This window comes from Cervus canadensis, chromosome 25, assembly GCF_019320065.1.
Source record: "Cervus canadensis isolate Bull #8, Minnesota chromosome 25, ASM1932006v1, whole genome shotgun sequence".
Taxonomy (NCBI): Eukaryota; Metazoa; Chordata; class Mammalia; order Artiodactyla; family Cervidae; genus Cervus; species Cervus canadensis.
This window is the reverse complement of record NC_057410.1, coordinates 27,627,577-27,639,981: the sequence shown is the minus strand read 5'-3', so window position 1 is coordinate 27,639,981 and position 12,405 is coordinate 27,627,577. Positions and strand designations below refer to the sequence as shown.

The 12,405-nt window shown below is 40.3% G+C and overlaps 1 protein-coding gene and 1 non-coding gene across 4 annotated transcripts in view; one reads left to right on the top strand and one right to left on the bottom strand.

Moving 5' to 3' along the window:
- Positions 1-12,405, bottom strand: part of SCN8A (sodium voltage-gated channel alpha subunit 8) — a 195,889-nt gene that overhangs the window by 156,493 nt on the left and 26,991 nt on the right. The window lies entirely within an intron of this gene.
- Positions 11,425-11,497, top strand: TRNAE-UUC. Its single transcript has one exon. It is a non-coding gene; the product is annotated as a tRNA-Glu (tRNA).

The window sequence follows — 12,405 nt, the reverse complement described above, 5'->3', positions numbered from 1 at the left end:
CAAGGACTCACCTCTGAACGAAGTTTGAAGGTTGCTTGTTTGACTGAGACAGATGGATAGCTACAGTGAATAACTGCAATTTTAAGACGACTCTTAAAATCTCAACAACTTGGCCTTTATTACTGTTCCCCCAGTGCATGCACCTACTAGCACACCATTCTCATTCTGACCTCTAACCTCCATCAGGCATGTCCTTCTTCTTTTGTTTCCCAAATTAAACCTACAATGTCTTTAAGTTCTACATCAGGATCTCCCTCAGATCTGATACCAAGTCTGTTTTATTAAATTGTTTCCATGATGATGTCTCCCAGGCTGAGCACCAACTTGTCCCTCATGTGCATATATACTGTTTTAGAATTAGTCCCCAAAGGGTTTATTTATAATAGATGCCCTAAACACTGAACCAGTATCAATGAATCAACAAATACTTATTAAGTACCTATAATGTACTTTTCACTCTAGGTTCCATAGGAGATACGAAACATATACATATACTCTTCAAGTACTCTCATTAAAGTGCCAAAACTCACTCAAAACAATCACTAAATATAAGAAAGAACATAATTACTAAATTACAGCTATAGTCGATATATACTACCGAAGTTCAGAAAATAAGATCAAGGTCGCTCAGTTTTCATTCCTTGGAGTTAACATCAGAAACAAGAGGAAAAAGAAATATATTCATCCATTCCCTCAATATTTTCTGAGGCTTTTTATGTATAAGATATTATAATATACCTAACATTTATACTGTACTTTAAGTCTTATACTTATTATCTCATTTCATCTTTAAGAACAGTATAAAATAGGTAGACAAAGTGGTAATCATCAACACTACTGGGTAAATGAGGAAATGAGGCTTAGAAAGAGGAAGACAGTGCCCCCAGGGCTCCTGTTAACAACAAAACCAACAGTGGAACAAGTCTCCTGAACCCTAGTCCTCACAGTCCCAAACAGCTCCCCACAGCCCCTCCATCCCTGATCCAGCCACACACATATGACTATACTCCTTCCCTCATCGCTGCTTTTTAGATGCAATGGTAAAAAGACAACTACCTAAACATAGCTTTGAGTTTTTTAAATATCTGCTCCAGATCCTTAAAAGAAAATCTGTCAGTCATACGCCTTTCCTTATATTTGTCATGAAAAGTGAAAACTCAAATCCATAAAATAAGCTCCTCTAAAGGATATTCAGAAAACAAGTGGAGTGTGGGGGGCAGTAGAAGGGGTTTGGAGACATAGAGCAAAATGAGAGGATGTATTTTTGTATGAAATATTAATGTTGATAAAGGAGAGAAATGTACTCTATTTGGTTATGAGTTTTCCATCTCTTAGATTAAGCCCTGTGTCTTCAGAGACTAGCAAGTGCCTGGGACATGGTAGTGTGACTGAACGCATCTGTTTTTCTTGATATATCATGAGCTCCTTGTGGGCAAAGACTTCATCTCATACACTTCTGTATTCCTGTTTCAAAGTCATCAGTCAACAACGCACTGAATTAGATTATTCGACTGGTGGGTAGAGAGAGCACCATGTAGGAAGGCTGTGTTAGTACTGTGATCTCTTGGAGCTTGTATTTGTCTGTTTGGCATTCATTAATCACAAGGCCAGACTAACAGCCAGCACTGTTTATACCTCCCCTGCCAGCAAGACCCCGTGTTCTAGACTGTCTCCTTTAACTCTCACACACAAGGCTAGTATTTCCCAGGCCCTAAATCAATTGACAGATGACAGACCAGACCACAAGTTCTGTACCAGACCACAAGGAACAGTCCCTGCGCCCTAAGACCCAAGCAGTTATTCAAACTAGCCAATCCTAAGCCGCTTCCCCTGCCCTGCCTTGCCTTTCCCAGAGCAGAGCAAAGGAAAACCATAAAGGCTCTGGGCCATGCTTCCTCCTTGCTCTGCTTCCTGATCAAACCTGCTGCTCCTCCCTGGGGCCCCATGTGATGGGGGCATGTCCCCTTCTCTTGGGGAATGTAAACGATAAACTCTTTTGATGGCATTGACCTCTCCACGCCTTTATGAAGACTTTATTAAGACTTAAGCTCTAATCAGTTGAATACTATTACTACCATCCCACCAGACACAACAAACCAGACCCTAACCCAGATTATACCTACAGGCCGGCTCACAAAAATCTTACCTTCCCTATTAGATGGCAAACTCCTTTTAAACAAGATTGTCTCTTATATCACATACTCACCAAATTTAATGCTGTGGACACAGCAGCCACATTGTAAGGTGAATGTTACAAAGATAAGTAAATAATTAGTTGACTTTTTTCAGCTCGAATCTTTATCAATTATTAATGATCCCCTCTGCCCTCAAATGGGTGACCATTCTCTAATGCTGCTGCTGCTGCTGCTAAGTAGCTTCAGTCGTGTCCGACTCTGTGTGACCCCATAGACGGCAGCCCGCCAGGCCCCCCCGTCCCTGGGATTCTCCAGGCAAGAACAGTGGAGTGGGTTGCCATTTCCTTCTCCCTCTAACGCTGCACAGCGTGGCAATTTCCTTAAGTGTTTACAGCAGCTTTATCTATAAAGGTACAGTGACTTTAAACTGGAAGCAACCAAGGTGTCTTTCAACAGGTGAATGGATAAACCAATTTTGATGTACCTACAGAATGGAGCATTATTCAGTGACAAAAAGGAACAAGCTGCTGATCATGAAATAATATGGGTGAATCTTAAATGCATTTTGGCTAAGTGAACAACTACAAACTGTAAGATTCCATTCATGTGACATTCTGGAAAAGGCAAAACTATAGGTGTAGAAAACAGATAGGTGGCATTAAACAGATTAAACAATTTGACGGGAGGTTACTGACCACAGGGGAAGGCACATGGAAATTTTTAGGGTGACGGAACTGTTCTCCATGGTACAAGGGTGGTAAATGTATGACTTCTGTACTTGACAAAACCCAAAAAACTGTATCTTGTGTGTTAGTTGCTTAGTTGTGCCCAACTCTTTGTGACCCCACGGACTGTAGCCCACCAGGCTCCTCTATCCATGCTATTCTCCAGGCAAGAATACTGGAGTGGGTTGCCATTCCCTTCTCCAGGGGATCTTCCTGACCCAGGAATTGAACCCAGATCTCCTGAATTGCAGGCAGATTCTTTACCATCTGAACATACCTTACAAAGAGTGAACCTTAATATACATAATTTTTTTAAAAATCAAAAAGGATGTCAAGGGATCCCAAGATAGAACGCAGACTGTCACAAATGAACTTAATATAAATGTCTGACATAAACTCACTGAAGGAAGTGACGTGAAACCAAAGAAACCTTGGAAAATGTTTCAACAGGAAACTATAAGGCTAAAGACAAAAGGAATTATACATAAACACTGCACCCTGGTTAGTAAATCTGTTGCTCAGAGAAATATGGGTTAACAATTCTGAACCTGTTTCACATGTATACAGAATTAAATAAATAAGGAAACCCACCATCTCTTATGGTGGATGGTGACAGGCAAGTGTCTCACTGTCAGAGAAGGAACTGTAGATAAGGGGGGAAAGCCAGAATAAACTCTGCGGTACTGCATTAGAGTCAGAGACAAGAGTGTGGATCCATGTTTACTTCAATGTGTATGCAGATGGCTATACAGGAATAATTTGACATATGTATATACACATGGATTAGTCCACATATGTGTATTTCCTAGCTCTCTCTGCTGAGGGCTTACTAGCAATGTATACACCCAAAGCTCAGATCTTGGTTTCTCCAAAGAAAAGAACCAGGGCTCCTGAAGAAAATGCTGATTCAAGAGCAAGGGCAGGGAAAATACAAGACGAGCTTGGAACATCTCCTAGTTTCAGAAAGTAAGGAAGTGCTCAAGTGGCAAAAGGACGTGGGCATGTCAAAGGGATAGAGAATCCAACCTGGAGTAGTTCCCAGTAGCTAAAACTGGAACAATCTGAGCAATGAAATAAACAGCATGGTACTGAACGATAAAGTACATGAGTTCCTACTGATATAAATTAATGACAATTAATAAATACACAGGTAAAAAGAGTAAGTCTTCCTTTACAGAAAAATTTCAAATAATATATGCAGATACTACCTCCTCCAGGAGGTGGAGCTTAATCCTCACTCCTCCTCCCCCAAGAGTGGGCTGGACTTAACTGACTCATTTCCAAAGAATATGATAAGGAAACAGGAAAACAGTCACTTTATGGTGGAGAAACCTGGCAAACACCACCTTAACCAAGCGATCAAGGTTACCACCACCAGCGATAGGTCGTGTTAGTGTCATATCCCCAGACAGGATATGCTGAAGAGGGCATTTCATCTCTAAGGTATTCTTCCTCAAAAACCACAACCCGAGTCTAATCCTGAGAAAGACTTCAGACAAACCCCAACTGAGAGGCAGTCTACAAAATTACTCACCAGTGCTCCTCAAAATTGCCAAAGTCATAAAAAACGTGGAAAGTCTGAGAAATTGTCACAGACCAGAGGAGCCTAAGGACAGAGACACGATGACTAAATGCAGTGAGGTACACTGAACTGAACTTTGGAATAGAAAAAGAACATTAGTGAAAAATCAGGTAAAATCCAAACAAAGTGTTGAATCAAACAGTAATGCACCAATTTTGGTTTCTTAGTTTTGACAAATACATGACAGTAATGTTAGACGTGAACATTGGGGGAAACGTGACTGACGCACGCAAGAACCCTCTGAATTATCTTTGCAGCTTTTCTGTAAATCCAAAGTTATTCCAAAAGTTAAAGTTGATTTTTTAATATAATCTAATAGGGCTTCCCTAGTAGCTCAGTGGTAAAGAATCTTCTGCCAATGCAGAAGACTTGGGTTCAATCCTTGGATTGGGAAGATCCCCCGGACAAAGAAATGCCAACCCATTTCAGTATTCTTGCCTGGGAAATCCCATGGACAGAGAAGACTGGCAGCTACAGTCCATGGAGTCGCAAAGAGTCAGACATGACTGAGCAACTAAAGAACAACAGCAGGGCTAATGTCGGGTCAAATCAGTGAGGAAAAATGTACTAATGAAATTTTTATTTGCAAGATTTCTGTATGACAGAAATGTAGGGTCACATTATTGGGCATATCTTTTTATGGAGAGGAAATGAAGCGCCCCTGACATGTTATCTTATAAACTGAATCTACTGTAATGATACCTCTGTTAAGGAAGAAAATGCATTCCCATAGCACACTCATGGTTTGGTGCTTCTCTCCCAGAGGCAGAAATAATTCTCCTGGTATAGGACTACAGGGGCTTCCCTGGTGGCTCAGTTGGTAAAGAATCCACCAGCAATGCAGGAGACCTGGGTTCAATCCCTGGGTTGGGAAGATCCTTTGGAAGAGGGCATGGCAACCCACTCCAGTGTCCCTGCCTGGAGAATCCCCATGGACAGAGGAGTCTGGCAGGCTACAGTCCATGGGGTCGCAGAGTCAGACACGACTGAGCGACTAAGCACAGCACACACAGGACTACAAGTTCTATCTTTGATTAAGAATGCCTTCCTTCTCTCCCATACCACCAATGAGAGTAAGCAGGTTTCCCTGGCCATTTCTGCCCATGTAGCAGAACTCTGGCCTCTTTTGGGACTCTTACTTATCTGGTCTGGACCCCAGCCTGCTATAAGAGGCCTAGAGCTGTCACTAAGACTCTGCCCCTTCCTTCTTATTCACTATTGCCTCTGACACAGAACTAAAGAAAGTTGAACTATCCTAGTTTCTCTGTGTCCAGATTAGATTATTCCCAGAAGCATCACTGTGTACATAAACTGATAGTAGCAATGTCCTAGTCTGTACACAAATAACTGCATAGGTTTTGCATAAAGTATCTGAACTGATAAGCAACACCTGACATCCACCCCTACTATCATGATTTTGAGAGCTCACTATCTACCAGGTCATCATTACAATGTATTTTGCATTCCTAAGTGAAAATTAGCACTATTTAGGATAATGATTTAAAATTCAGAGCATTCATAGGCTGCCTTCTCAGAAAGATGCATACTGATGACTCTGATCTCTAAATCCAAATTTGGTAATGTTCAAAAGAGAATTTCTCGACCCAAACAGACATGGTAAGTTTATGATGAGCACTCTTGATAAACTAGCTTCATATGATAAGAAAAGAAGGTCACAAAACTTTATGATGATAAAAAGTAAAAGATAAAGCATTTAAACAATCAAAAGTTTCTTGAGTCTTTCCTCTACTGCATTACTCTAGAAAGTCACAATCTGAGGAAGACCAAGGATACGCCATGAGCCACCCTCAGTATCTTCCAGCAAGCCTGCTCTACTCAACTCATTGTAAGAAGTGTCACACTTTACTTTCCCAGTTTGCCCCACAGTGCTATCTGATTCTACAGCCTTTTTTTTTTTTTTTTTTGACTGATGTAGAATAGGTTTGAAGGTCAATTTCAAACAAGAAATGCCAATAATGTTTTACGTAACAACTGTTTCACTGCATTAAACACACAGCCTTCCAAGATAGCTGTTTTCCTTTGTTTTCTACTATATTACATTTCTTGAAGTTGTACATGCCCATCGAAAATTTTTAAACAATATAGGGTTAAAGGTATAAAAATTAAAAACAAGATGACTATTTGAAGAGCCACCCAAATCAGCTTTATCACTTAATAATCTACGCAATTAGAATTCTCATGTGGAAAGCCACACACCATTCACTTTAAAAATAGACTTTTCAAGTCCCTGTCCAGATGCCAAAACAAAAAAACCCCAAAAAGATTTTTTAAAAGTCTTTTTTTTCTCCAAATCAATTTCATAGCTAATTTTATTTCTTATTTATCAAAATTAATTGAAGCAGATAATGACACAGGCAAAGCCAAGTAATTATGAAGATTTTTGAGCACCTCACTGATCTGATTTCTAGTCTCAGGTGTCATGTCAAAAGGATCAAAAGGAAGGTTACTAGCAAAATGCTCCATCATGTTGGAAATTTTGACATACAGATTTTCTAATAAAGCCTTGCTTTCAAATAAACACCATAAACCATCAAAAAAACCTGAAGTGACAACTCTTTGGTATCCATATTAAATATGTCTCCAAGACTGCCTCACATTCAACTTTTTCACATCAAATGTGGTGATCCAGGGGTCAGAAAAAAATCATTCTATTTGCAGGGCCTCTGTTTCTCCATCAGTACAGTGAGTGACAGCAGCTTTCTCCTGCCCCCTCTACCTACCGATACAGGCGTGGTTACACACGTAAGCACACATGATGGACAAAATGCTCCTCAGAAGAAAGGTTTTAAAGCAAACCAACGTCTGAGGATTTGGAACTGACTGTCCCATCAGTTGGTCATCCACATCCTCTTGATTCTCACAGCCTTCCTTTTGGATACTTCCTATGTAGTAATTTTACAATTTTTTTTTTTCCACAGCTTGTTGGCATGTCTCTTACTAGAGTAATAAGGGAGAAGAAAGAAGAAAAATGCCAATTAGCACGTTTTCCTTTTCTTCCACATCATGCTGGTAAAAAACCAGGCACAACCAGAGTTAGATACCAGCCAGAGATAGAAAAAGACTTAAGATTATATGAAGGTTTCTATCACGTCATCTAATAGTCCTCTCCTTACCAAGGTTTAAAAAACTGACGGATTATTTGCAGTTGTATGAAATAAGATACCAATATGCTACTAACAACTTGGTAACTTTCAGTGAACACACATCCTTTCCTGCCCAGTAATGTCATTTCCAGGTATTTATTCTATAGATACTGCCCCACATATGTCAAATAGGTATACAAGGATATTCAATGCAACTTTCCTGTAACAACAAACGACTGAATAAACATTTTTTGGTGGAGTAAAGTCTATCAACAAAGGACTTATTAAATGAATCATAATACATTCTTTAAATGGCATTCTATACAGCTGCTAAGAAGAATGAGGCCTTCTGTAGACCCTGCTATGAAAAGTCCCCAGGACATATTAAGTGAGAAAGCAAAGCATAGAGCAGTGTGCATAGCACACTACTGTTTTTGTTACTATATGCACTTATTCCCATTTTACATATGGTATTGTGCGGAATAGCTCTGTAAGGATACACAAGAAACTGGTACATGGGTGCCTCCAGGGGAAGGAACTGGGTGGCTAGTGGATAAGTAAGTAGAATACCTCTCTAACTTTGTTCCCTTTATAACTTCCAGATTTTGTACTGAGTACAAATACAATCTCTTTTTAAATTTTAATTTAAATTCAAAAATTAAAAAGAAGGAAGAAAGAGCACCCTGAACCAAAAACACTGGAATCCTTCCTTGGGGTGTCTTCTCCATTAGGGACTCTAAGGCTTGTTAGTCCAGTCACTGGATCTTTCAGGACTGATAAGCTGCCTTGAAGCCACCGCCTTTTTTGCCCCTGTCTATCTTGGTCCTCTCTTAAAATGTGTCTAATAAATAGCCAAAGTTTCTGGTTCCAATTAAGATGGATTAAGTATATTCCTCAGTATTTCTCCCAGGGAATTCGGCTAAACTCCACGGACAGACAGAGCTGCTCCATGCATTATCTAAAGACTAAAAAGTAACTGATGGCAGATAGACAGAGAAAACAAACCGTGGCTCAAAATATCATGAAACCTACGGAGTTTCCCTTTTTGCTTCTTCTAGTATCTCCTGGCCTGGACTCAAAGGCAGCCCAAACTCAGAACCGTGCACCAGGTACAGAAAGAAAAAGGTCCAAGAAGACCTCCATTTTTGGCCCAAGAAACAGTAAAGTGATTCCCTAACGGTCAAAGGGAGTAGAGGCAACCCCCTGGTTTTGTCTGTCTGTTTCCCTTCTGTCCTCTCGCCCTACCTTCAGGGCAACTAGGCAGCAGTGGCAGTGACAACAACGTCAGAAAGGAGAACCTTTTCTCCGACCAGAGGAACTGTGATCCCAGGAGCCTTGAAGGAAACTCCACTGCTCTGTTTTCTTTCCTGAGCCTCCTGTCACTTGGTTCTCAAGGGAAAGGTAATCACAGGATGTGCAAGGCAGAGCAGAGAAATTCTAGTCTCAGCTTTCCAGCAAGTGAAGCAAGAAGGAGAATCCTTTGGAACTGGAAAGTCTGGGTTAACAACAGGAAGAAGAGGGAGCTCAATGAAACTGTATGTGAACTCCAGGAATCACCCCCAGGCTGCACATGAAAGTATCTGACCCTAAAGAATACACTGAAGATTTTGACAACTGGTCTATGAGGTATACCACTGCCCAAGTCGAAAACTAGCCACTGGCTGGTATGTACATGGAACAGATACAAATAACACAGCAAATAGCACTTTGAAAACTAAACTGATACTGAACTCCAGCCCAAAGAAGGCAGATAGATATTTGCAGCCTGAACCTAACTAGACTGACTGCCTGATTACATAAACAAATAAATCCATAGGATTTGAACAAGATCCAAAGTCTCATATAATTTTTTAAATGTCAGAATATAAATCCAAACTGATATACAGATGACTCTTTAACATGCTTCCCTTGTGGCTCAGATGGTAAAAATCTGCCTGCAATGCAGGAGATTCAGGTTCGATCCCTGGGTTAGAAAGACCCCTGGAGAAGGGAATGGCAGCCCACTCCACTATTCTTGCCTGGACAAGTCCATGGCCAGGGGAGTCTGGCAGGCTACAGTCCATGGGGTCACAAAGAGCTGGACATGACCAAGTGACTTTCACTTCTTCACTTAAACAACATGGGTTTGAACTGTGTGGATCCACTTATACACAAATTGTTTTCAATAATACTACACAATCCCCAGCTGGCTGAACCCACAGATATGGAACTGCTGATATGGAGGGCCAATGACAAAGTTAAATGTGGATTTTTGACTGCATGGGGGTTGGTGTCCATAACCTCCACACTGTTCAAAGGTCAACCTGTACAAAAAGACTTGAAAATTTCAACATCTCACAAGGGAAAAGATAACCAACAGATACCAACTTCAAGATGTGAGAATTACATAACCTCAGATGACAGTACCCTTATGGCAGAAAGCGAAGAGGAACTGAACAGCCTCTTGATGAATGTGAAAGAAGAGAATAGAAAAAGCTGGCTTAAAACTCAACATTCAAAAAACTAAGGTCATGGCATACAGTCCCATCACTTCATGACAAATAGATGGGGAAAAAATGGAAACAGTTGTTTCTTTGGGCTCCAAAATCACTGCAGATGGTGATTGCAGCCATGAAATTAAAAGACGCTAGCTTCTTGGAAGAAAAGCTATAACAAACCTAGACAGCATATTAAAAAGCAGAGGCATTATGTTGCCAACAAAGGTCCGACTAGTCAAAGCTATGGTTTTTCCAGTAGTCATGTATGGATGTGAGAGTTGGACTATAAAGAAAGCTGAGCACCAAAGAATTGATGTTTCTGAACTGTGATGTTGGAGAAGACTCTTGAGAGTTCCTTGAAGAGCAAGGAGATCCAACCAGTCCAACCTAAAGGAAATTAGTCCTGAATATTCACTGGAAGGACTGATGCTGAAGCTCAAACTCTAATCCTTTGGCCACCCATGCGAAGAACTGACTCATTTGAAAAGGCCCTGATGCTGGGAAAGATTGAAAGCTGGAGGAGAAGGGGACGACAGAAGATGAGAGAGTTGGATGGCATCACCGACTCAATGGACATGAGTTTGTGTAAACTCTGGGAGTTGGTGATGGACAGGGAGGCCTGGCGTGCTGCAGTCCATGGGGTCAGAAAGAGTCAGACACAACTGAGCGACTGAACTGAACTGAACCGAAGTGGACTGCAAGGAGATCAAACCAGTCAATCCTAACAGAAATCAGTCCTGAATATTCATTGGAAGAACTGATACTAAAGCTGAAGCTCCAATACTTTGGCCACATGATGTGAAGAACTGACTCACTAGAAAAGGCCCTGATGCTGGGAAAGATTGAAGGCAGGAGGAGAAGGGGACAAAAGAGGATGAGACGGTTGGATGGCATCACCGACTCAATAGACATGAGTTTGAGCAAGCTCTGAGGGTTGGTGATGGATAGGGAACCCTAGCATGCTATAGTCCATGGGATCTCAGAGTCAGATGTGACTGAGCTACTGAACTGACCTAAAAGCACATATTATAATCATGCTCAAAGAAATGAAGAGAAATGATCTTGAAGTAAAAGGAAAAGTAGACAGTCTTGACAAAGAATAGATGAAGAAGAAGGAGAAGAAGAACCAAATGAAAATATCTAAACTAGAAAATATAATGACAGAAATTTTAAAATTCACTAGATGGGCTCTACAGTGTAACTGAAATGACAGGTCAGTGAACTTGAAAATGGATCAACAGAATTATCCAAGCTGAACAACTGAGAAAAAAGACTGGAAAACAAAAATGAACAAAGCGTTGAGGACCCACTGGACAATATCAAAAGGCCTAACATTTGTCTCATCAAAGGCCAATTAGTAAAGGAGAAACAGTGTGGTACAGAAATAATATTTGAGGGAATTCTCCAGTGGTCCAGTGGTTAAGACTTGGCACTTTCACTGCCATGAGCCCAGGTTCAATCCCTGGTCGGGGAACTAAGATCCCAAAAGGTGTGTGGTGTGGTCAAAAAGAAAAGTATTTCAAGAAATAATGGCTCAATACTTCCCAAGTTTAGTAAAAGACATAAACTTATAGATTCAAGAAACTCCATGAATATCAATCAAGATAACCTCAAAGAAATTCCTACCCAGTAAAATCTAAAGCAGAATCCAACAACATATTAAAAAAATCATACACCATGACCAAGTGGGCTTTATCCCAGGAATGCAAGGATTCTTTAATATTCGCAAATCAATCAATGTAATACACCACATTAACAAAATTGAAAGATAAAAACCATATGATTATCTCAATAGATGCAGAGAAAGCCTTTGACAAAATTCAACATCCATTTATGATTAAAACTCTCCAGAAAGCAGGAATAGAAGGAACATACCTCAACATAATAAAAGCTATATATGACAAACCCACAGCAAGCATCACCCTCAATGGTGAAAAATTGAAAGCATTTCCCCTGAAATCAGGAACAAGACAAGGGTGCCCACTCTCACCACTACTATTCAACATAGTTTTGGAAGTTTTGGCCACAGCAATCAGAGCAGAAAAAGAAGTAAAAGGAATCCAGATAGGAAAAGAAGAAGTGAAACTCTCGCTGTTTGCAGATGACATGATCCTCTACATAGAAAACCCTAAAGACTCTTCCAGAAAATTACTAGAGCTAATCAATGAATATAGTAAAGTTGCAGGATATAAAATTAACACACAGAAATCCCTTGCATTCCTATATACTAACAATGAAAAAACAGAAAGAGAAATTAAGGAAACAATACCATTCACCATTGCAACAAAAAGAATAAGATACTTAGGAGTACATCTACCTAAAGAAACAAAAGACCTAAACATAGAAAACTATAAAGCACTGATGAAAGAAATCAAAGAGGAC